This window comes from Tamandua tetradactyla, chromosome 5 (genome assembly GCF_023851605.1).
Source record: "Tamandua tetradactyla isolate mTamTet1 chromosome 5, mTamTet1.pri, whole genome shotgun sequence".
Classification (NCBI taxonomy): domain Eukaryota; kingdom Metazoa; phylum Chordata; class Mammalia; order Pilosa; family Myrmecophagidae; genus Tamandua; species Tamandua tetradactyla.
In genome coordinates this window covers 162,175,300-162,197,829 of record NC_135331.1, presented here as the reverse complement: position 1 = coordinate 162,197,829, position 22,530 = coordinate 162,175,300, and positions in this window count along the sequence as shown.

Below are 22,530 nucleotides of genomic sequence, written 5' to 3'. Positions count from 1 at the left end.
AATATTTACAATACAGAAAAGTTAAACAAATTCACACAATATACAGGGCAATGGATGATGAGAAATTTTCTAGTACACACTAGCAAAACATCTTTTGCCATTTCTTCCCTCCCACATCCCTCAAACCAATGAACAAGTACAAGAGTACAGTGTTCAGAGGTGGTTTAACAATTCCATTCCCAAAGACAATATTTCCCTTCCATGTTTAAAAGCTATTTATAGTGTTATCCTACTATCTCTGTTTTTAAACACATTAAGCACTTATAAGCATTTAGAAAGACTAGATATTTCAAATAGGAACTTGTCCACTGTACGCATAGTATTGTTAAAAAAAATCTGCCCCCATGTAACAATGGTTATAATCTGAGGTGTCTCCTGAACATGACCATCTTGGCCTCAAATCTCTCCTTGCTTTTTTCCACCATGAGTTCAGCAGACAGGTAAGTACAGGCAAATGCAATGCTTGGGGGTGGTTGAATATATTCATGTACAAAAGTTATTCACAGAAGGCAAGCTTCCCAATGAATTTCAAAGCAAAGTATGAAAAACTTATTAATTTTACTAACTCTACTTTGTCATACACTGGCAACCTTTTAACATCTACAGAGTAGGTGCTGCAAAATTAAGGCTTATTTGTTCAATATACACACTATATATACAGCCAAATAAAATGCACAGAACATGCAGAAAAAGTTTGAACACACTGGCATATTACCTTTGCAATTGCTTTCCTCCCACCCCCTCCAAACCACTGAGCGAGTATATGGACAGTACTGTGCTGCTCACAGAGATGGTTTAACAATCCCATTTCAAAAAGATACTACCTCTATGAATTTGAGCAAATTGATATTTACAAAGTAATATTTTAATATTTCTACTTGTAACATACGTTACAAACTAGATGTTTCAAGCAAGGACTTTGTCCACTATATACAAAGCAGTCTTGAATAAACTGCACACATGTAACTACAGTTAGTCTAAAAGTGACTTCTAAACAAGAATATTCTTTTATCATCCCTCTTCCACCAACCCTGGGGGCTATAATGCGCAAAATTTCAGAAGACAATCTTTTCTAGGAATTTAACACAAAATATGCAAGATGTATTAGTTTACTAACAATATTTTTGTCATACACTGGCAATCTCTTTCACATGTAATACAGTAGATGTAAATTAGGACCTGCTTGTCCATTATACACACTACATACACAGCAAAGTAAAACCGAATGGACAAATACAAGGATAATGGTTAGTCTTGCCTCATTATAACACACTAGCATGGAATCCTTTGCACTTCCTTCCCCTTCCTTCCCCAAACCAGTACAGAAAATGTGTGCTACTCCGAGAGCTGGTGTTCTGGTTTGCTAGCTGCCGGAATGCAACACACCAGAAACGGATTGGCTTTTAGTAAAAGGGGATTTATTTCATTAGTTCTTCAGAGGAAAGGCAGCTAACTTTCCACTGAAGTTCTTTCTTATATGCGAAGGCACAGGATGGTCTCTGCTGGCTTTCTCTCCAGGCCTCTGGGTTCCAACAGTTTTCCCCGGGGTGATTTCTTTCTGCATCTCCAAAGGCCTGGGTTGAGCTGCGAGTGCTGAGATGAGGTATGCTGAGCTGCTTGGGCTGTGCTACATTGAGCTCTCTCATTTAAGCGCCAGCCAATTAAATCAAACATCATTCATTGCAGCAGGCATCCCTCCTAGCCAACTGCAGATGCAATCAACAACAGATGAGGTTCACATGCCATTGGCTCATGTCCACAGCAATAGAACTAGGCACCTTCACCTGGCCAAGTTGACAACTGACTCTAACTACCACAGTTGGTTTGACCATTCCAAAAAACCTGCAATAGAGGTGAAAGAGGAAGAAGATGAAGAGTAAAGGAAAGGGCTCTTTGTTCGTATCTTTATATCTGGAAGACAATTTTAGGCTATAACCATAGTTCTATGTGCAATTTTTGTAAAATACCCCATGTTTACTGAGGGTAAAATTCATTATTTCACAACATCTAAGCTTTGTAGATATTTTGAGGTCACAGTGAATGTTAAATAGTAGAGCTAGTGAATTAATGAATGTATAAATATCTTTTTGTTAATAGAATAGAAGCATCTTTGACATGGAATTGCTAAACCATCTCTGAGCAGTATGCATCAGGAGTTGTTCATTAGGTTGGCTGCAAAGGGGCAGAAGAAAGTGCAGGGAGAGGGATGTGTGCAGATTTGTTCACATTTTCTTTTTTATTGTATGCTTAGTAGTGGGGATCATATTTCATTTTTTTTCCAAGTGAATATCCTGTTATTGCAGCATCATTTGCTGAATTTTTTGGGGGTGGGGGAATGCATGGGCCGGAAATCGAACCCAGGTCTCCTGCATGGTGGGCAAGAATTCTACCACTGAACTGTCTGTGCACTTCTCATATTTTCATGTTGATATAACCATTGTAGGTGCACTTCTCTGGGCTGTACCATAGGAAAATGTTAAATAACTCAGTGGAAACATACCTTGCTATTATTTTGATATAGATCTGACAATGAATTATCTTAGATGCATTATACTTTTTGTATTGTTCCTTTATGTCTAACTTTAAATCAAGTATTAAGGGAAAGCAGTATTTGTAACTGCCAGTATCTACAGAGGCCTATTGCCATTTTTGTCTTTTATGAAAGACAAAAGTTTAAAAAAAAATAAACGTTATTTTAAAAACCTTAAAAAAATAAAAATAAATAAATAATAGAGGGGATAAGGGATAAAATAAATTGGGTAGATTGAAACACTAGTGGTGAATGAGAGGGAAGGGTAAAGGGTATGGGATGTATGAGTTTCTCTTTTTTCTTTTCATTTCTTTTCCTAGAGTGATGCAAGTATTCTAAAAGTGATCATGGTGATGGATACACAACTGTGTGATGATATTGTGAGCCATTGACTGTACAGCCCATGAATGGACTGTATGTGTGTGATTTGTCAATAAAAATATTTTTAAAATAGTGGAGGAATAAGGGAAAAATGCCTTTTATGCATTTAATTAATTAAATAAAAAATAGAATGACTTGAAATGCACGTAAAGTCACAAAAGGTTATAGGCAAAAATAATATGTTTAAGAAAGCAAGGTGAATCAAGGAATGAGGAAGATACTCAGAATACACATTAGAAATAAACTTGCCACCTCAGTATGTCCAGAAACATGCGTGAAGTGACCAACATGATGCACTAGGCACCCAGGATTCACAAAAGAAAAACATATTTCTGCCCAGTACTGAGACAGTAGAGATGTGTTTCTGTAAGGAAACAAATAAGGTTCTCAACAATATCCTCCCAGTGAATACTTTGTGGGTATTTTTCATAAAGGCTTTTCTAGAAGGTTGAAGACACAACTCATGTCGCATTTCTCGGGGTGATCCTCAGTGCTGATGTTAGTAAATAAACAGCCCTTTGCTTAGTTAAACAATGCGTGTTAGAGTTTTTACAGAAATGGATGCTCTGAAGATCTATTGTGGACCCTATTGTGTTGCCTTCCCTGTTCCCACTTTCCCTTACCATAATGTAATAGTGAGCCCATAGCAGCGATTTTGCACAATGTAGCCCTGACCTCTTGGTTGGATTAGATGTGGGAATCTGATCCAAGATGGATTACAGTGGCGTTTGCTCTAGATCCTGTTTCTTGCCCACATTTCATTACCTCAGCGTGAATCAGGCTACTTTTTTGAGTAATCATAGTCCATCCCCTGGTATTTGGAATCAGGACACAGACAAAGAGGGGGGTTAGCCTCTTCCTTGGGAACTGAAACTATAAAATAAGCTCATATCTACTCAAGATTAGTCTTTTTTAGCTAGTTTCATGAATCGAATTAGCTGAAGTTGGTCTGCGGATAGAGGGAGCCATATGGCATATATTCAGAAAACACAGATAAGACTCACATTTGAATCCATTTCTGAGGACTCATTGCATCCCTCTTGCTGGCTTCTATGAGCTACCTCTGTTTCCTTAATGACCACCCCACACCCCTTTTTCTTCTCCTATAAGGTGGAAGGCGAGGGAGTTCAATCAAATGAGTCCAAGCTAATTCCCACAGGTGATCATTCCTTTTATTTCTCTCAACCAAGTTTTGGATGTTTTGCAGCTGTGGGCAAAGGTTACACACTTGACATATGCCTGAAAAGAGCTATTCTGGGTCAGTTCATTAGAAGCATATTTTAACTATAAGCTTGGATGGGGAGAATACCAATAGCTTATGAAAATTGAGGTCTCTAAAGAGGAATCTATTCCATATGCTGAAATAGATTGCAGACTGAAATTTGTCCTAAATAGGGATCACTCACTTGCAATATTATTTTCTAGTGATTGCCAATCATTTTTTTAACATGCTGCTGGGGAATTTCAGGATCAGAAAATGAAAGACTTTCTTGAGTGAAGTTCAAATAGTTTGTTCACCTTAGAGAAAAGCCAGCTTAAAATATTTCTGTTCTATGCTTTTTCTTATGGCTATTTGTGGAAATGTGTCCTTTAGGTTGTGATCCTCTTGAAAACAGGTACCATGTGTTATTTATCTTTTTATCTCCCCATAGGTCTTTTAGAATGTCCATCATAAAGGGGCGCTCAGTAAGAATCCCTGAATGTTTCCTTTTCAGGAGGTGGGACTTTCCATAAGGGCTCGAATTGACAACATTTGCTCTGTGGGGAGAAACAGAGAGGCCTTGAGTCTTCATCTATAAAATCATCAAATATCTTCTTTGACTGAAATAGCTCAGGGTTTTCTTCTTCAATCACATCAAATCCACTGTCATGTAGGCCATGGTAGAACAGCTTGTGCATTTCTGTTGGGCTCTGAGTAGGGAAGAAGTCAGGGACTGTGCTGGTTTGAAAGGATTTATGTTCCCTAGAAAAGCCACATTTTAATCCTAATCGATCTTGCGGGAGCAACGTTTTCTTCCAATCCCTATTCAGTACCATCGGTGGGAAACTTGATTAGGTCATCTCCACGGAGATGCGACTCAATCGTTTGTGGGTATTAAACTTGATTAGATGGAGACATGTCTCCACCCATTCTACATGGGGATTGATTAGTTTACTGGAATCCTATAAAAGAGACAAATGACAGGAGAGTGAAGAGAATGACGGGAGAGCAGCAGAGCTGTGTCATGAGAATGACAAGAGGACCACAGAATCCACCAGTCAGAGACCTTTGGAGATGAAGAAGAACACTCCCAGGGAACTTCGTGAAGCAAGAGGCCTGGAGAGGAAACTAGAATACATTGCCATATTTGCCATGTGCCCTTAATGCTAAGAGGGAAACCCTGAACCTCATTGGCCTTCTTAAACCAAGGTATTTTCCTTGGATGCCTTAGATCAGACATTTCTATAGACTTGCCTTAGTTGGGACATTTCCATGGCGTAAAAATGGTAAACTTGCAACTTATTAAATTTCCCTTTTTAGAAGCCATTCCATTTCTGGTATATTGCATTCAGCAGTTAGTGAACTATAACAGGGACATTACACTGTACTTCTGTATAGAGAGGCTTAAAGAGAATCAGGAAGGGAAAATGCATGTGATTGACCTTCTGCTTTCAGCACAGGCTACCCTTGGATACTCCTTGCGGGAGAAGAGCTGTTCCCTCGGTGAGTTGGGTTGATGCTCTTCACCTGAGAGTTCAAGGATGATCTCTCCCCCATGAATCTGCAGGAAAGGAATCCTTACCACTCAGAGAGAACATTATCTTAGCCTGGAAAAGACCTTATGTCTATGAGTGTGCAACATTGCATAAAATCACGAGAGAGGATTGCCTGCTGAAATCTGTATTCTCCTGCACTCTATAGACTGAGAGTCTGCACCTTTCTTAAACTGTTCAAAACTAGCTCTGGTTCTCAGGCTGGTAAGCTCTGGGCAAATTGCCTAGCCAGTCCTCAAACAAGCAAATAATGGGAAAAGCTGATGTGGACTCTTGACCTCCCCTCTACACCTCAAATAGAGTGAAGATTATTTAATAATAATGGCATTTTCTGCAACAAAATGCACTCATAAAGTTTCCAATCTGCTATGGTATTTTCAAGCAAACTCTGGCTTTAATCTGAAATACCAATGACATATATTTGGACAAGTTTCCCCTGCTTTAAGGGAAAACTCATTATGATGTGATCACCTTAAACGAGAGTACGTATGGGTTATTAAGTATCAAACTGTGTGTGTTTATTGCTCATTACTATATTTGGAGGTTTAAATAGCTTTGCCACTTTGAGAGGTAGTTGTAAGCTTTCAAATATTTAAAAGCTCAAAGACGAAACCGTTCACTTATTCCAAGTTCATGATTTTGTTTAGACAGGAGCAAAATGTTGTTCGTGTGCAACTTTCCATCAATGAAGTGAATTTAGGCATGAAAAGAGAGAATAAAACTCCTTCATTAGAGTGCCAGTGGTTAGAGAACAGTGTGAGGTTGAAATACTGAAGTCGTTTTCTGGACTGTTCAAGCTAAAACTGCTTTTGAGGAAAATGGGTCATCTCTCTGGTTGTGACTATATAATGCCAGAAATCTGGATCTGTCAAGATAAATATCTGAGGCTGATTTTTCTTTTTCTAATATCAGCATCTTATATTACAAGAGAACATATATATTATTCACAATCACTTTATAACTTGCCTAACTTTTTGCTCAGGTAGCCTCAGATTTAAAGGAGATTAAAAATATGTAACCTGATAGACTTCCAAAAATAAGTTATAATTGAATTAATTAAATATAATCAAAATATTATAAAAGCCAGATATCAAGCCAAAACTGCTGCAGGGTACTCTTTCTTGTTTTTTTTTTTTTTCCTTTTTTAAGAGGAAGTATAATTTGACTAAGTTTATTTTTCTGCAGTAAAACAGTAGCATTAATTACAAAGCTGATACTCTTTCAAAGATGTTTAAAAGTATAATTTTGAATATTATAAGACAAGCTTCTTGCATACAAGGAAACAGTTATTATTACTAATAGGTTTTTCTTTGTTGAGATGGATCTCTTAGACATAGCTATTTATGGGTGTTTGCTTATCCTATCATTGTGGTTAGGAAATAAATCTCCAAGAGAGGCTTTAATGGAAAATGAAGATGCTGATGTGTAATTCTGAAGTTAATATGATATTACCTTTAATTAAATTCCTCTAAGACTCCTTTTCTAAGCTTTTTAAAGAGCTGGGCTTAGGCTTCCATAACAATTCTGATCTGTTCTTTAAGGAAAAAATTCATTCCATCATCCCTCAGAAACTATTTAGTTGATGTTGGAGGCAGAGAACACACCCTAGAGAAAACTTTTGCCCTCTCAAGCAATCTATGCAGTGTAGTAGCTTCGTAACAAGCAAGTTGTGTTGGATGAGAAACCTGCCTTAGCAGGTGATTCTGAGCATAAAATATTTATTAAAAACAGTAAATTTTAATCTTCCAAAATCACATTAGGACCAGGTCACCCAAGATGAAATTCTAAGAGACAATAACCTACCTGCTTGAACAATTCCCCTACCTTCAGGTGAGAATCAAATCATTTAAAAGTGCCACCAGTTGGGTGCTCTCCTTCTCTGATAATGAAAAATCTAGCAGAGGTTTTTTTAATTTCATTTCTATATATAATAATTTATTACATTGTCTTTTCTTTAACTCTTGTGGCCCATGGAGATCCTGATGCTCAATGTTATTTGATATTATGATATTACTTGTTTAGCGATGACTGCCTGGCTAAGAGTTACTTAGGCAATTGTTTATGTTGACAAATTTCCTAATTGCATATATGGACCATTGGTAATTTAGAAGCCACCCTTCACCTGTTGGGATCTAGTGCCTAGAACAAAGTAGTCTGCAATTAAAGATCTGTGGTACACCTGCTTACTCATCCATTTAGTGAATATTTACTGAGTTTTCCTTAAGTGGAATATATTGTTTTGTAGACACTGTGCAACACAAGCTTAGTCATCAACAGGTTGATAATATATTAGAATATATCTACCTGGGGATAGAACAGGTTATTCTAAAAATTGGTTACAATAACATTGGTGATGAAGCTACAAATTAGTATTTCTTTTATAAGGAGCAATTTGGCAGTATCTACCAAAAGGACCAGAAATCACACTTTTAATTCAGAAATCCTTCTTTTAGGAAGTTGTCTTGCAGATATACTCACCCCTGTAAGACATATATTATGATGATATTTATTGCAGCGCTGTTCTTAGTATTTATAAGAGGAATAGAAACAAATTCGAGGTCCATCTGTGGGCTTTCATATAATGAAATCACAGCAGTTATCAAAAAGAATTAGCTACCACCCAATATGATACACTGGCAAGGTCACAATATCACTTCTGTATTATTGTGGCCAAAGATGCATAAATTCAATATAGTAATGAGAACACACCAGATGAACCCAAACCAAAAAATAGTGTACAAATGAATTCCTAGAGATTGGGGGACTGGCATAGATTGTACAAAACTAAGGAGATATAATGACTTAATGCAGTGTGGGGTAATGTCTTGTATTCTGTAACAGAAAAATGACATTAATGGAAAAACAGGTAAAATGAAAAAAAAAACTATTGTTGAGTTAACAGATTTGTAATAATGTTAATTTCTTAGTTTTCATAATTATACAGTGGTTATGCTGCTGCTAAGAGGGAACATGAGGTGAAGATTATATTGGAAATCACTGTACTGTTTTTGCAACTCACCCATATGGTATTTATGATTAAATCTGTACATAATTAAATTGCATAAAATATTTTTTGAAGAATAGAGAGGAAATTTGCAAAAGTCATTTCCTACATGGAGGGAAGAGGCATTCCGGTCTGGGATAAAAGTGGGAAGGAGACTTGCATTTCACCTTAAACCTTTTAGAACTTTTAAAATTTTATGCTCTATATGTGAGTCATCTATTTAAAAATAAGAATGATCAAAAAAGTATTGTCCACCAGGAGGTAAAAAAGTGCATCACTTTGAACTGTATAATCTTATGTAACATAATTAGTTTAAGATCAAATACAACCAAGATTCTCTCTGTATTAGTTAGGGTTCTCTAGAGAAAGAGAATCGACAGGAAATGTTCATAGATTTAAAATTTATAAAAGTGTCTCATGTAACTGTGGGAATGTAGAGTGAAAAATCTGTAGGGCAGGCTGTGAAGCTGACGATTCTGATGGAGGGTCTGGATGAACTTCACAGGAGAGGCTCACTGGCTGAAGCAGGAAGAGAGACTGTCTCTACTGAATCCTCCTTAAAAGGCTTCCAGTGATTAGATTAAGCATCACTCATTGTAGAAAACACTCCCCTTGGCTGATTATGAATGGAATCAGCTGTGGATGTAACTGTCATGATCATGATTTAATTCTATGAAATGTCCTCATAGCAACAGACAGGCCAGCACTTGCCCAACCAGACAAACAGGTACCACCACCTTGCCAAGTTGACACATGAACCTGACCATGACAGTTCACCTCTTGTCAACTTGGTTGCTATATTCATCACCTGAAACCATATCTAATTTCTAAATAGAAAACAATAAAAGACACATTTTTTTCCTTACCTAACATACTCAACTATCGTGCATATAACTGGAAACACATTAAATTTCTCCAGAACAGGGTGCAAGTCCTTGGGTAATATTCATCTTAAACTTGATATTTTACAACTTAAATAGTACAGCATGAACAAAACAGTATTAAAGTCCTTGTTTGTGTAACTAATCATGTGGTTATAGTTCATATTTATCACTACCTTTTTCCATTACCCATTCCATGTTTCTTTTACCCTCAGCAAACACTTCATCTGGCCATGGTTCTTTGCCTGGTGGTGTGACCCCAACCTTCATTCCTGAAGTTTCAGAGCCATTAGTAGTTCTGCCTGGATTGGATTGTTGCAGTTTTCCTTTAATTTTAATCACAGAGCATGGTAGTACTAAAAGATGCCCTAGGGGATCTCTTACATTCCAGGAAAACTTTTCTTTACCTCCATTGTGTAGTTGCAGTCCTATTTCCCCCTGATAGTCAGGGTCAATCACCCCAACCAGTAATGTAATCCCCTTTTTGGCTTGTTGATCCAGGGGCACGAGTAGCCCAAAGTGACCAGGTGGCAGTCTTAGATTCCAGTTCAATGGAATCATTGTTGTTTCTCCTGCTGGAAGCACTCCCCCTTTTGGAACTAAACCCTGTAGACCAGCAAAGCTCAGGGATGCAGGGACAGGCAACAAAAATTTTCCTAGTGGATCACTAGGGGTAATAGTGAATGGTGCCACTCCTGTTTTCACCCCTTGGTTCCTGGACCCATGGATCCTGGCTATGGGAGAAGCAGCACCATACAGTAGATGCTGGTTCAGGGCATACACAGCTTCCTGGAGAACATTACCCCAGCCCTTCAAGGTATTGCAAGTTGGCACCATAATTGAGTTTTCAAAAGGCCATTGCACCATTCTATCAATCCAGCTGCTTCTGGGTGATGGGAAACATGGTAAGATCAGAGGATTACAAGAGCATGTGCCAATTCCCACACTACATTTGCTGTGAAATGTGTTCCTTAATCAGAATCAATGTTGTGTGGAATACCATGACGATGGATAAGGCATTCTGTAAGCCCATGGATGGTAATTTTGGCAGAAGCATTGCATGCAGGGAAAACAAATCCATATCCAGGGTATGTGTCTATTCCAGTTAGAACAAATCACTGCCCCTTCCATGAAAGGAGTGGTCCAATGTAATCAACCTGCCATCATGTAGCTGGCTGATTACCTCGGGGAATGCCATATTGGGGGTTGAGTGTGGGTCTCTGCTGCTGGCAGATTGGGCACTCAGCAATAGCTGTAGCCAGGTTAGCCTTGATGAATGGAAGCCATGTTCCTGAGCCCATGCATCACCTTCACCCCTACCACCATGACCACTTTGTTCATGAGCCCATTGTGCAATGACAGGAGTTGCTAGGGAACATGGCTGACTTGTATGCACAGAACAGGTTATCTTATCCACTTGATTATTAAAACCTTCCTCTGCTGAAGTCACCCTCTGGTGTGCATTCACATGGGACACAAATATCTTCATGTTTTTAGCCCACTCAGAAAGGTCTATCCACATACTTCTTCCCCAGACCTCTTTGTCACCAATTTTCCAATTATGGTCTTTTCAAGTCTCTGACCATCCAGCCAAACCATTAGCAATAGCCCATGCTGTTTACAAATGTCCCTCTGGCCAGTTCTCCTTCTAAGCAAAATGAACCACTAAGTACATTGCTTGAAGTTCTGCCCACTGGGAGGATTTCCTCTCACCACTATCCTTCAAGGACACCCCAGAAAGGGGTTGTAGTGCTGCAGCTGTCCACTTTTGGGTACCTGCATATCGTGCTGAGGCATTTGTAAACTAGGCCCGAGTTTTCTCTTTCTCAGTCAGTTCACTGTAAGGAACTCCCCAAGAGGCAATAGCTCTGGTCTGGGAAAGAGAAGGTTATGTGGCAGGAATGGAGACCATGGGCATTTGGGCCACTTCCTCATGTAACTTACTTGTGCCTTCAGGACCTACCCTGGTCCTATCTTGTATATACCATTTCCATTTTATGATGGAGTGCTGCTGCACATGCCCAACTTTATGGCTTGGTGGGTCAGACAACACTCAGCTCATGGTAGGCAACTCAGGTCTCATGGTAACTTGGTGGCCCATGGTTAAGCATTCAGTCTCTACTAAGGCGCAGTAGCAGGCCAAAAGCTGTATCTTACAAGGAGAGTAGTTATCTGCCAGCAGATGGTAAGGTTTTGCTCTAAAATCCTAAGGATCTGCATTGTGATTCTCCTATAAGGGCCTGCCAGAGGCTCCAAACAGCATCTCTATTTGCCACTGACACTTCCAGCACCATTGGATCTGCTGGATCATACAGCCCAAGTGACAAAGCAGCTTGTACAGCAGCCTGGACCTGTCACAGTGCCTCATCTTGTTCAGGTCCCCACTCAAAATTAGCAGCTTTTCTGGTCACTTGATAAATGGGCCAGAGTAGCACACCCAAATGAGGAATATGTTGTCACCCAAATCCAAAGAGACCTACTAGGCATTGTACCTCTTTTTTGGTTGTAGGAGGGGCCAGGTGTAGCAACTTATCCTTCACCTTAGAAGGGACATCTCACCATGCCCCATACCACTGGACACCTAGAAATTTCACCGAGGTGGAAGGCCCTTGTATTTTTGTAGTATTTATCTCCCATCCTCTGACACACAAATGCCTTACCAGTAAATCTAGAGTAGTTGCTACTTCTTGCCCCCTAGGTCCAATCAACATGATATCATCAATATAATGGACCAGTGTGAAGTCTTGTGGGAGGGAGAAATGATCAAGTTCTCTGTAGACAAGATTATGACATAGGACTGGAGAGTTGATATACCCCTGAGGTAAGACAGTGAAAGTATGTTGCTGATCTTACCAGCTAAAGGCAAACTGTTTCTGGTGGCCCTTACTAACAGCTATTGAGAAGAAAGCATTTGCCAGATCAATAGCTGCATACCAACTTCCACGGGAGGTATTGATTTGCTCAAGCAATGATACCACATCCGGAACAGCAGCTGCAATTGGAGTTACCAACTGGTTGATCTTATGATAATCCACTGTCATTCTCCAAGATCCATCTGTTTCCTGCACAGGCCAAATAGGAGAGTTGAATTGGGATGTGGTGGGAATCACCACCCCTGCATCCTTCAAGTCCTTAAGAGTGGCAGTAATCTCTTCAATCCCTCCAGGAATCTGGTATTGCTTCTGATTTACTATTTTGCTAGGTAGGGGCAGTTCTAGTGGCTTCCACTTGGCCTTTCCCACCATAGTAGCCCTCACTGCAGGAGTTAGAGAGCCAATGTGGGGAATCTGCCAGTTGCTCAGTATGCCTATTCCAATTATGCATTCTGGAACTGGGGAAATAACCATAGAATGGGTCTGGGGGGCCCACTGGACCCACTGTGAGATAGAACTGAGGTAAAACTCCATCGATCACCTGACCTCCATAAGCCCCCATCTGACTGGTGGACCAGAGTGATGTTTTGGGCCCCCTGGAATTAATGTCACTTCTGAACCAGTGTCTAATAATCCCCCAAATAAATGATCATTTCCTTTACCCCAATGCACAGTTACCCTGGTAACAGGCCATTGGTCTCCTTGGGGAAGGCTCAGAGGAAGATTAACAGTATAAATCTGTGGCAGTGTAACAGGGTTCTCCCTCAAAGGGACCTGGCCTCCCCTTCATTCAAGGGGCTCTGGGTCTGTAAACTGTTTCAAGTTTAGAAATTGATTAAGGGGCCATGACTCCGTTTTTTTGTAATTCAAGTTAGACTTCTGTTTGTTTGACCTAGAGCTCTTTTGTTTATACAGCTCAAACAAGAATTTAGTAGACTGCCCATCTATTGTATTTCTAGGTACCCCATGATTTACTAGCCAATTCTACAAATCTCTGAGAGTCAGATTACTTTGACTCCTGCTTTGAATATGCTGTCTATAATAGCCACATTCACATATTTTTGGCGATTAAGTGCTCCCACCTGGCTTCTGCCAACTTGGAATCTGGTCATGCCCATTGTGTTTAAGGATTCCAGCTCAGCGACAGCAGATCCCTCAGTAATATCTGACCTTCAGAGGAGTGCAACTGCAGAGCTCTTTAGGGACGATGGTGGTAGCCTCACAAATTTATTTCTCACTGTTCTGGTAAAAGGTGCATCCTGCGGACATTCCTGGAGTTTAAGTGCAGGCCCTCCATGATAAATCCACTCTAACATTCCAATCTCTCTAAGCCTCTGGATCCCCTCGCCTACATTATACAAGGGCACTTCTGGCATTTCAACCTCAGGTAATGTCAGCCACCTTTTGATCCATGTTTCAGTCAACCATCCAAACAAACTCTTAATGCCTTTTTTGAATCCCTCAAGCTATAGCACTGAATGCAGAATCTCTGCTTAGTGGGCCCATTTCAATAAATTCAGCCTGATCCAGTCTTATATTCCTCCCACCATTATCCCACACCCTTAATATCCATTGCCACACATATTCCCCTGATTTTTGTCTATAGAAATTGGAAAACTCACACAGTTCTTTTGGAGTATAATGTACCTCCTCATGTGTGATACTTTGTACCTCACCTTTAGGGGCCTGTTGGGACTTTTAGTTATAGGTCTGGAAGAAATTAGGGGCATTGGAGGTGAGTCATGAAAAGAATTAGAAGTATCTTCCAAGCTATTTGCTTCAGGGCATTCATTTGCAGTTTCAACTGGTGAAACAGAATTAATTGCTCTAGGGCTAATCTTTTCAGGAGGAGGTTGGGTGGCCAACTCCTCAAGGCAGGCTGGAGGTGGGGTGGCTATGTCCTCAGGGCAGACTATTACAGGATTGTCTAGAGAAGACTCAGCATGACCTAGGGTTTCAACTTCACCACCGACATCATTATCAATCCATATGTCGTCATCCCATTTTTCAGGGTCCCACTGCTTTCCAGTAAATGCCCTCACTTTAATGGCAGACACCATGTAAGGCTGAGATTTCAGTTTACATTATAAAGTTGCTACTCTAACAATAAGATTCTGAGTCTGATTTTTGGAGATCAAGTCTATGGCTACAGGAAATAAGATTTTCCTTCAGGACACTCAGAGAAACATTTACATCTGTCAGATGGCACTTAAGCTTCTTGTTCGAAACCTTAAGCCCATCCCTTTCAGTCATTAATGTTCACAGTGGATCTAACAACAACCAGCCAACATCTCTATACCTCTAATTTCCACAAAACTCCATTAAGATGTCAAAAACATTATCCCCCAGAGCCTGGCTTTGTATAAGCAAAGCATTAGAAGAATCAAATGGTGATATTTTGACTGTCTCTTCTGCCAACTCACTCCATGGATTGGCAGCATCATTCTGATTACAGGAATCAGAGTCCTTAGTGCCTTTGAGTCCAGGCAGAGTAGAAAACCATTCTTAAAAACCCATTTTTAAGATTCTGTTTCTTAAGAACCACTCCTGGTACCAAGTTGTATTAGTTAGGGTTCTCTAGAGAAACAGATCAACAGGAAATATTTGTAAATATAAAATTTATAAAAGTGTCTCACATAACCATGGGAGCATAGAGTCCAAAATCCATAGGGCAGGCTGTGATGCTGACAATTCTGATGGAGGGTCTGGGCATACTCCAGAAGAGAGGTTTGCCAGCCGAAGCAGGAAGAGAACCTGTCTCTTCTGCATCCTCCTTAAAAGGCTTCCAGTGATAAGAATAAGCATCACTCATTAAAGAATACATTCCCCTTGGCTGATTACAAATGGAATCAGCTGTGGATGTAGCCGACATGGTCATAATTTTATTATGTGAAATGTCATAGCAACAGACAGGCCAGCACTTGCCCAATCAGACAAACAGATACCACCATCTTGCCACACTGACACATGAACCTGACATGACACCCTTCAATAGGTGAACAAACTGTGGCAAATCCATGCAATAGAATATAATATGATAAAAAAAGAAATGAGCTACAATGCATGTTACTAAGTGAAGGAAGCCAATGTGACAAGGATACATACTGTATGATTCTAACTATATGACATTCTGGAAAAAGGCAAAACTCTATTATAGTGACAATAAAAAGATCAGTGGTTGTCATGGGTTCAGGGGGTGGGGTCTTGAATAGGTGACACATAGGGCATTTTTAGAGCAGTGAAATATTCTGTATGAAACTCTGTGGATACATGACATTGCTTATTTGTCAAAAATCCATGACCTTTACAAAGTAAAGAGTGAGCTTTAATGTAAGCTAGTAATGTATCTATATTGTTTTATCACTTGTAGCAAATGTATCATATGAATGCAAGCTGTTAATACAAGGGCAACTCTGTATGGGTAGGTGGTGGTGGGATAATATTGGAACTTTGTACTCTCTGTGCAATTTTTCTCATAAACCTAAAACTGCACTAAAAACAAAGTTTATAAAAATAATTGCTGGGCAGGCCATGGTGGCTCAGCAGGCAAGAATGCTCGCCTGCCATGCCAGAGGACCCGGGTTCGATTCCCAGTGCCTGCCCATGTTAAAAAAAATAAATAAATAAAAAACAATTGTTGAACAATTCACATATGCTTTTCTCTTCGGGACTCAAGTGCCAGTCAAATAGTTGGGAACTCTGGACCTGAATTCAATCAGAGTGCCTTCTAACTCTACTATCCAAGACATGGCCCCTCTATTTCTAAGCTGATCTATATTTAAAATTAATGTAAGAGTGGTTTTTTTTTTTTTGTGAGAAGTCAGATGAGGCATATAAGCATTGCATCTGGCATAATCCAATATGTAAAATTGTGATAAATATACTTTGATGTAGGACTTACAGTAATAGCAGCATCAGTAATAGTGGCAACAGTAGGACTCTAAGTAGAACTGTAGTAATAGTCATAATTTCAGTACTCATTAAGTGCTATTGGAGATCCAGAAGACATTTGATTCTTGCTCCTCAAAGAGTTTAGAGGCTTATTGCATAAAAAAGATTAAAACAGGAAATAATGGTAACAGTCAGGTCATGTCATTGGACGTGGGCATGCTGGTTATATATTGTGCTGACTGTGTGATCATATGTGGCATCCTTAAACACAGGAGCCTTGTAATAGCATGCAATAGTGTAGTATATAATGTGCAAGTTCTAAAATAGTCAACAAAATCTTCATGGCAGAGGAGACTTCAACTCACTCTAATGACAAGTATAAAGGACTATTGACTTTATTTCACAGAAGAAAGAACATGCCATAGAAATGAAATAATTGTTCTTGTGGGGTGTTGAAGAGATATGTATGGGTAAGGCAGTAGTTTCCTGTTGGGTAATACAGAGAAAATACATTTGTTGGAGTAAGGTAAACAGCATATTGGAGATGGAAGGGAAATATTTTTTTAAAAATGAAGAGGAGCTTTAGTCACATGTGAGACAGCATCAAGCATTTTTTTTTTTGATTGGTGTCACAGAAAGAGTAGAGCAAAAGAATTGAGTAGAAAAATTCCCAAATTTGATGAAAACTGAATCTTACAGATAGAAGTTTCATAACCATAAAATAAGGTTGAAACAAACAGAATTACTCTTAGAAATATCATAGCTAAACTGTTGGAAATCAGGGAAAAGTGAAAACATTTTGAAAGGAAAGTGGAAAGTATATTCAGGGAAAGAATGATTTGTATTGTGGCTGACTTCTGATTAGAAATAATGAGGCCAGATGATAAGAGAATGCCATTGTCAAACTGCTGAAAGAATAATAAAATAACAATAACAAGATAAATAAAAAACTTATTAACTCATGAATAAATAAATCTATGCTTCCATGAAGTGAAAATACTCTTCAAAATGAAGTGAAAATAAAGCCATCTTCAGACAACAAATGCCAAGAGAACTTGCTGCCAGCAAAATGCACTACAAGAATTTGTAAAGAAAGTACTTTGGTCTAGACAAATGACACCAGGTGGAAACTTGAAAGGAAAGACTTATGTGGTGTGCTAGTTTGAATCTGTTGTGAACCCCGGAAAAACCAAGTTCTTTAATTCTCATTCAGTATTGCTGGATGGGAGTTTTTTGATTGTTTCCATGGATATGTGACCCACACAATTGTGGGTGGTAACTTTTGATTAGCTGGCTTCCATGGAGTTGTGACTCTATACATTCCAGGTGGTCTTGATTAGTTTACTGGAATTCTTTAAAAGAGGAAGCATTTTGGAGAGACATACAGAGCCACAGAGCCACAAGAATCACAGAGTCCAGCCAGCAACCTTTGGAGATGAAGAAGAAAATACCTCCCAGGGAGCTTCATGAAACAGGAAGCCTGGAGAGAAAGCTAGCAGACATCACCATGTGCCTTTCCTGCTGAGAGAGAAACCCTGAACTCCACTGGCATTTCTTGAGTAAAGGTAACCTCTTATTGGTGCCTTAATTTGGGCATTTTTTTTATAAACTTACTTTAGTTGGAACATTTCCAAGGCCTTAGAACTGTAAACTTGCAATGTAATAAATTCCCCTTTCTAAAAGCCATTCCATTTCTTGGCATATCACATTCTGGTAGCTTGCAAACTAGAACATGTGGTTAAAGCAAAATAGAATAGATTTTATTTTAAAGATTTCCTTAAAAATCATGTGACTCTGAGCCACTATGTTGTGGTTATATATATATATATATATATATATATATATATATATATTTGCAAATTTCTTTGCATGTTACAAATGGTAGTGCTCCATTAAGTCTGACTAGACAGTCCAAAATTAGCAATGCAAACTGTAATGCCAAAAGCAGTCACTAAAAGTTGATATAAAGAGGTATAGCTAAAACAAAAAACAAAAAACAAAAAGAGCAAAGCAATCAACAACAACAGAAACAAACAAGAAAGACAAGAGGATCAAAAGAGAAGGAAAGTAGGACCAGAGAGGAAAAAAAATAGATGGGAAAAGTGATGTTGAAGAGGAAAATGGCATGCCTATATCCAACAACATAAATAATTATAATACATGTAAATGGGATATGCCTTCTAATTAAAAGGGCATAGACTGCCCAATCAGATAAATAATTAAGACCCATCTGTATATAAAAGAGATAAATTTTATATGGTAAAATACAGATTCATAAAAGCAAAATCTTAGACGATATACCATATCTTAGGAAATAGAGTAGCTATAATAACATCACTAAAAATATCACATTCCAAGTCAAGGATAATTCATTAGCAATACACAATGGTAATCATAAATAATTATGTTATATTAAGAAGTAAAAACTGACTAACCTATGGGAAGAAATAGAATTACTTGGAAGTAATGGCATTCTCTCATCATCTGGCTTCCATTATTTCTGCTGAGAAAACAGCCGCAATACAGAAAGCTTACTTGGAAATTTTAAAACCCTTCTCTTAGCAACTGTTTAGAAGAAGTAGGGAAAAAATCATTAAGAGTATTTGATCAAAAATATCAACCACCTTGATTTAACTGAAATTTATAAAACACTGCACCACACAAATACACAAAATGCATTGTTATTTAGTACAAACAGAACATTTTTATTTATTTAGTACAAAATATTGATTACAAAATAGTAATATTTAATACAAAATATTTATTTAGTTCAAAAGCTGAACACCAGCTGGAGATGTTACAATTTAAATGTCACTGTTTAAAATCACAATTTAAATTATTGAAATTTAACAGAGTGTATTCTCTGACTTCATTGTAATTAAATTAGAAAAATTTTTAAAGTCCTAATATTTGAAAATTCTTGTATCCTAAATAACTCATGGATACAAGAAGAATCAGAAAATACTTTACAACAAATGATAATGAAAATCCAACCTTTCAAAATTTGTGAGATGCAGTTAAAGCAGGGCTTACAGGAAAAATTACAGATACAAAAGCTGTTATTAGGACAATGAAAAGTTTAAATTAAATGATTCATGTTTCCACCTTGACAAATTAGGAAAAGAAGAGCAAATTAAACTTCAAAGTGTGTAGAAAATGGAAATATTAAGAAAGAAATCAGAAATCAGTGAAAAGTATGACAAATAATGAAGAAAATTATGAAAGCCAAAAGTTAGTTATTTGAAAGAATCAACAAAATTAATAAACTCCTAGCAAGATAGTGAGGAAAAAAAGAGGGAAGGGAAACACAAATTTTCCATATCAGAAATGGAGTGGGATAATAATTACAAATATTAGTGACATTAAAAGGAAAAATAGGAAATTGTATCAACGCTTTATGCCAATTAGTTCTATAATTTAGATAAAATGAACAAAGTTGCAAAACATTTGCAATAAAAGGTGAAATAAAGATTCTGAATAGCCTTAAATTTATTAAATGAATTGGATTTTTTGTCAAATGCTTCTTCCCAAACCCTTGCCCTTACCAACACACACACACACACACACACACACACACTCCACCTCTGCCCATATTATATCACTGGAAAGTTCTATTAATTAAGGAAGAATTAATATAAATATGCACAAATTCTTTCAAGAAATAGAGGACAAGGGTGAAAAAACTCCCGTATTCCAGATACTAAAATCTAACAAGAAAATAAATGAAAACAAAATTATGGACCACTATCTCTCATAGACACAGATACAAAAATAGTTAACAAAATTATAAGAAAACAAATCCAAAATAATGGGAAATCATCATACATCAAGACCAAGAGAGACTTAGCCCAGTAATGCAAATTATGTAATTCAATATAATTCACTAAGAAGATAAGTGAGAAATAACAGAATAAGAAAAACACAAAATAAGATGGGAGGAGGGACAAGATTTAAGAGGATGTTTAGATTTCCTATTTGGTGAAGGTGTGTTTATTGGTTTTCTTTCTCTTGGGGACAATGAAATTATCTAAAATTGAGAGTGTTGATGGACTGTGGACATTGGGCATTATACATGATCCCTGATGCAGGTGGCTGAAGGATGCACTGACTGAGAAGTATATTGGTGAATGATGGTGTATACATCTGATCAAATATGATGTTACGAAAAGAAATGAAGTCCTGAGTTATACAATGGTGTGAATGAATATGTGGGACATTAAGTGAGACAAAACAAGCCAGAAACGAAAGAACAATTATGGTATGGTCTCCTTTAGAAAATGCTTATAAGAAAAGAGGGGCCTAGATTATAAGCTCTTAAAGCAGACACGTAGTTCAGAGTTACAATTGTTATTTCTAGATTTTGAGAGTCTAAATAGCAGGATATATATATATATATCTCCAGGTGTTTAGAGATAAGAATGAAACCTATCAGGTTGGGGTTAAAGTAATTAAGAACACAGGAAATAGGAAATAGAGTCTATATTTCCTAAGTCTATATTTTAGAACCACACCTACTCTTTGAGACCAATGGAAGAAAGGTTTATTTGGTCTGGAACCTAAATTTTCTGTAGCACATAATCTAACTCAACCTATCTCTATAGCTCATTTGAAAAATTGAAACACAGGGAGCCCAGAATAAGAATGAGGGCCATTAATCATGTATAGCTTAATATAAAGCCTGGATACATCCTAGAGTATATTAAGCAGATAATCAAAAAATATTGGCAAAGTCCCTTGAGGGATGGGAGAAAAAATGTGGAACTATTAAAATTTACCATCAGGGAATCCAGCTATAGGGACACACAGATCAATTGGTCAAGCCTTTGATCTTGAGGCTTACTCTTGTGAAGCTTATGTAGGTAGCAGAAGCTTAGCCTACCTGTAGGGATGCCTAAGAGTTACTTTCAGAGGACCTCTTTTGTTGTTCAGATGTGGACTCACTCTCTCTAAGCCCAGCTCTGTAGGTGAAATCACTGCCTTCCCCCCTATTTAGGACATGATATCCAGGGGTGAAAGTCTCCCTGATGGTGTGGGAGATGACTCCCAGGGATGAGTTTGGCCCTGGCACTGTAGGCTCATCATTTCCATCCCTGACCAAAAGGGCAAAAGAAGTGCAATTAATAAAATATCAGTGGCAGAGAGAGTTTAAATAGAGTCAAGAGGCCACTCTGGAGGTTGCTCTTACGCAAACTTTAGTTAGACATTGTTACCTATTATAACTTGCCAAACCCCAACCAGGACCATTCCAGCCAATCCTAAATAACACCTGGGGTAATATATAAGATTCCACAAGGGGTCCATTCACAAGAGTAACTTTCCAGAAACTTACAACCTCCAGATGGGTCCCTGGACCAGATAAATCCTGAAACCTAGAGGGCCCAACCTCTCCAGAACATCAGGTAGTTCCATCTCCCTACCCCATATTACTGACAGACCCTTCCAATATGAAACAATTAGAATGGCCATAGCCCAAACACCCCTAAAGAGAGGGATAGAAAGATCAAAGGTGATGGTGGAATTATACAGAGAAGATAGGATTTAAGAAATAAATATGATTGCTGAATTATTAAATTGATAATTCTTTTAGTCCCCAGTATCTTAGAGCAGCTAGAAGTAAAAACCTAAAATTGTGGAATTGTAACCCATGTCAAACTCTGAAATATGTTCTACAACTAATTGTCATGCTGTGCTTTGAAATTTATTGCTTTTTTTGTATATGTGTTATTTTTCACAAAAAAAGAAAGGAAAAAAGTCAATTGTGGTGTTGAAAAAATATTCAAACCTTCTAGCCTCCTGTATTCTGGAGCAGCTAGAAGGAAAAATCTGAGAGAATCATATGGTAGCGCATGACAAATTCTGGGATCTGTCCTGTAACTACTTGGTGAATAGTGCTTTGAAAACTGTTTTTTTTTTCTTCTTTCCTTTGTATATATGTGATATTATACAATTAAAAATCTTAAAAAATAATAAGAAAGAAAAACACGTAATTTTTTCAATAAAATAAAACAAACCTGCCAAAATTCAGGATCCACTTGGATAAAAGTTCTCAGAAAACTAAGAGGAGAAGGAAACTTCAATTTGATAAAACACATCTATGTAAAACCTATAACTATCATCTTTCTGTTAAAATACTGAATATTCTTCTCCACACAGATTGGGAAGTAGGTAAGGTTGTCCATTCTCATTACCACTCTTCAGTAGCCAGCACCAAGATAA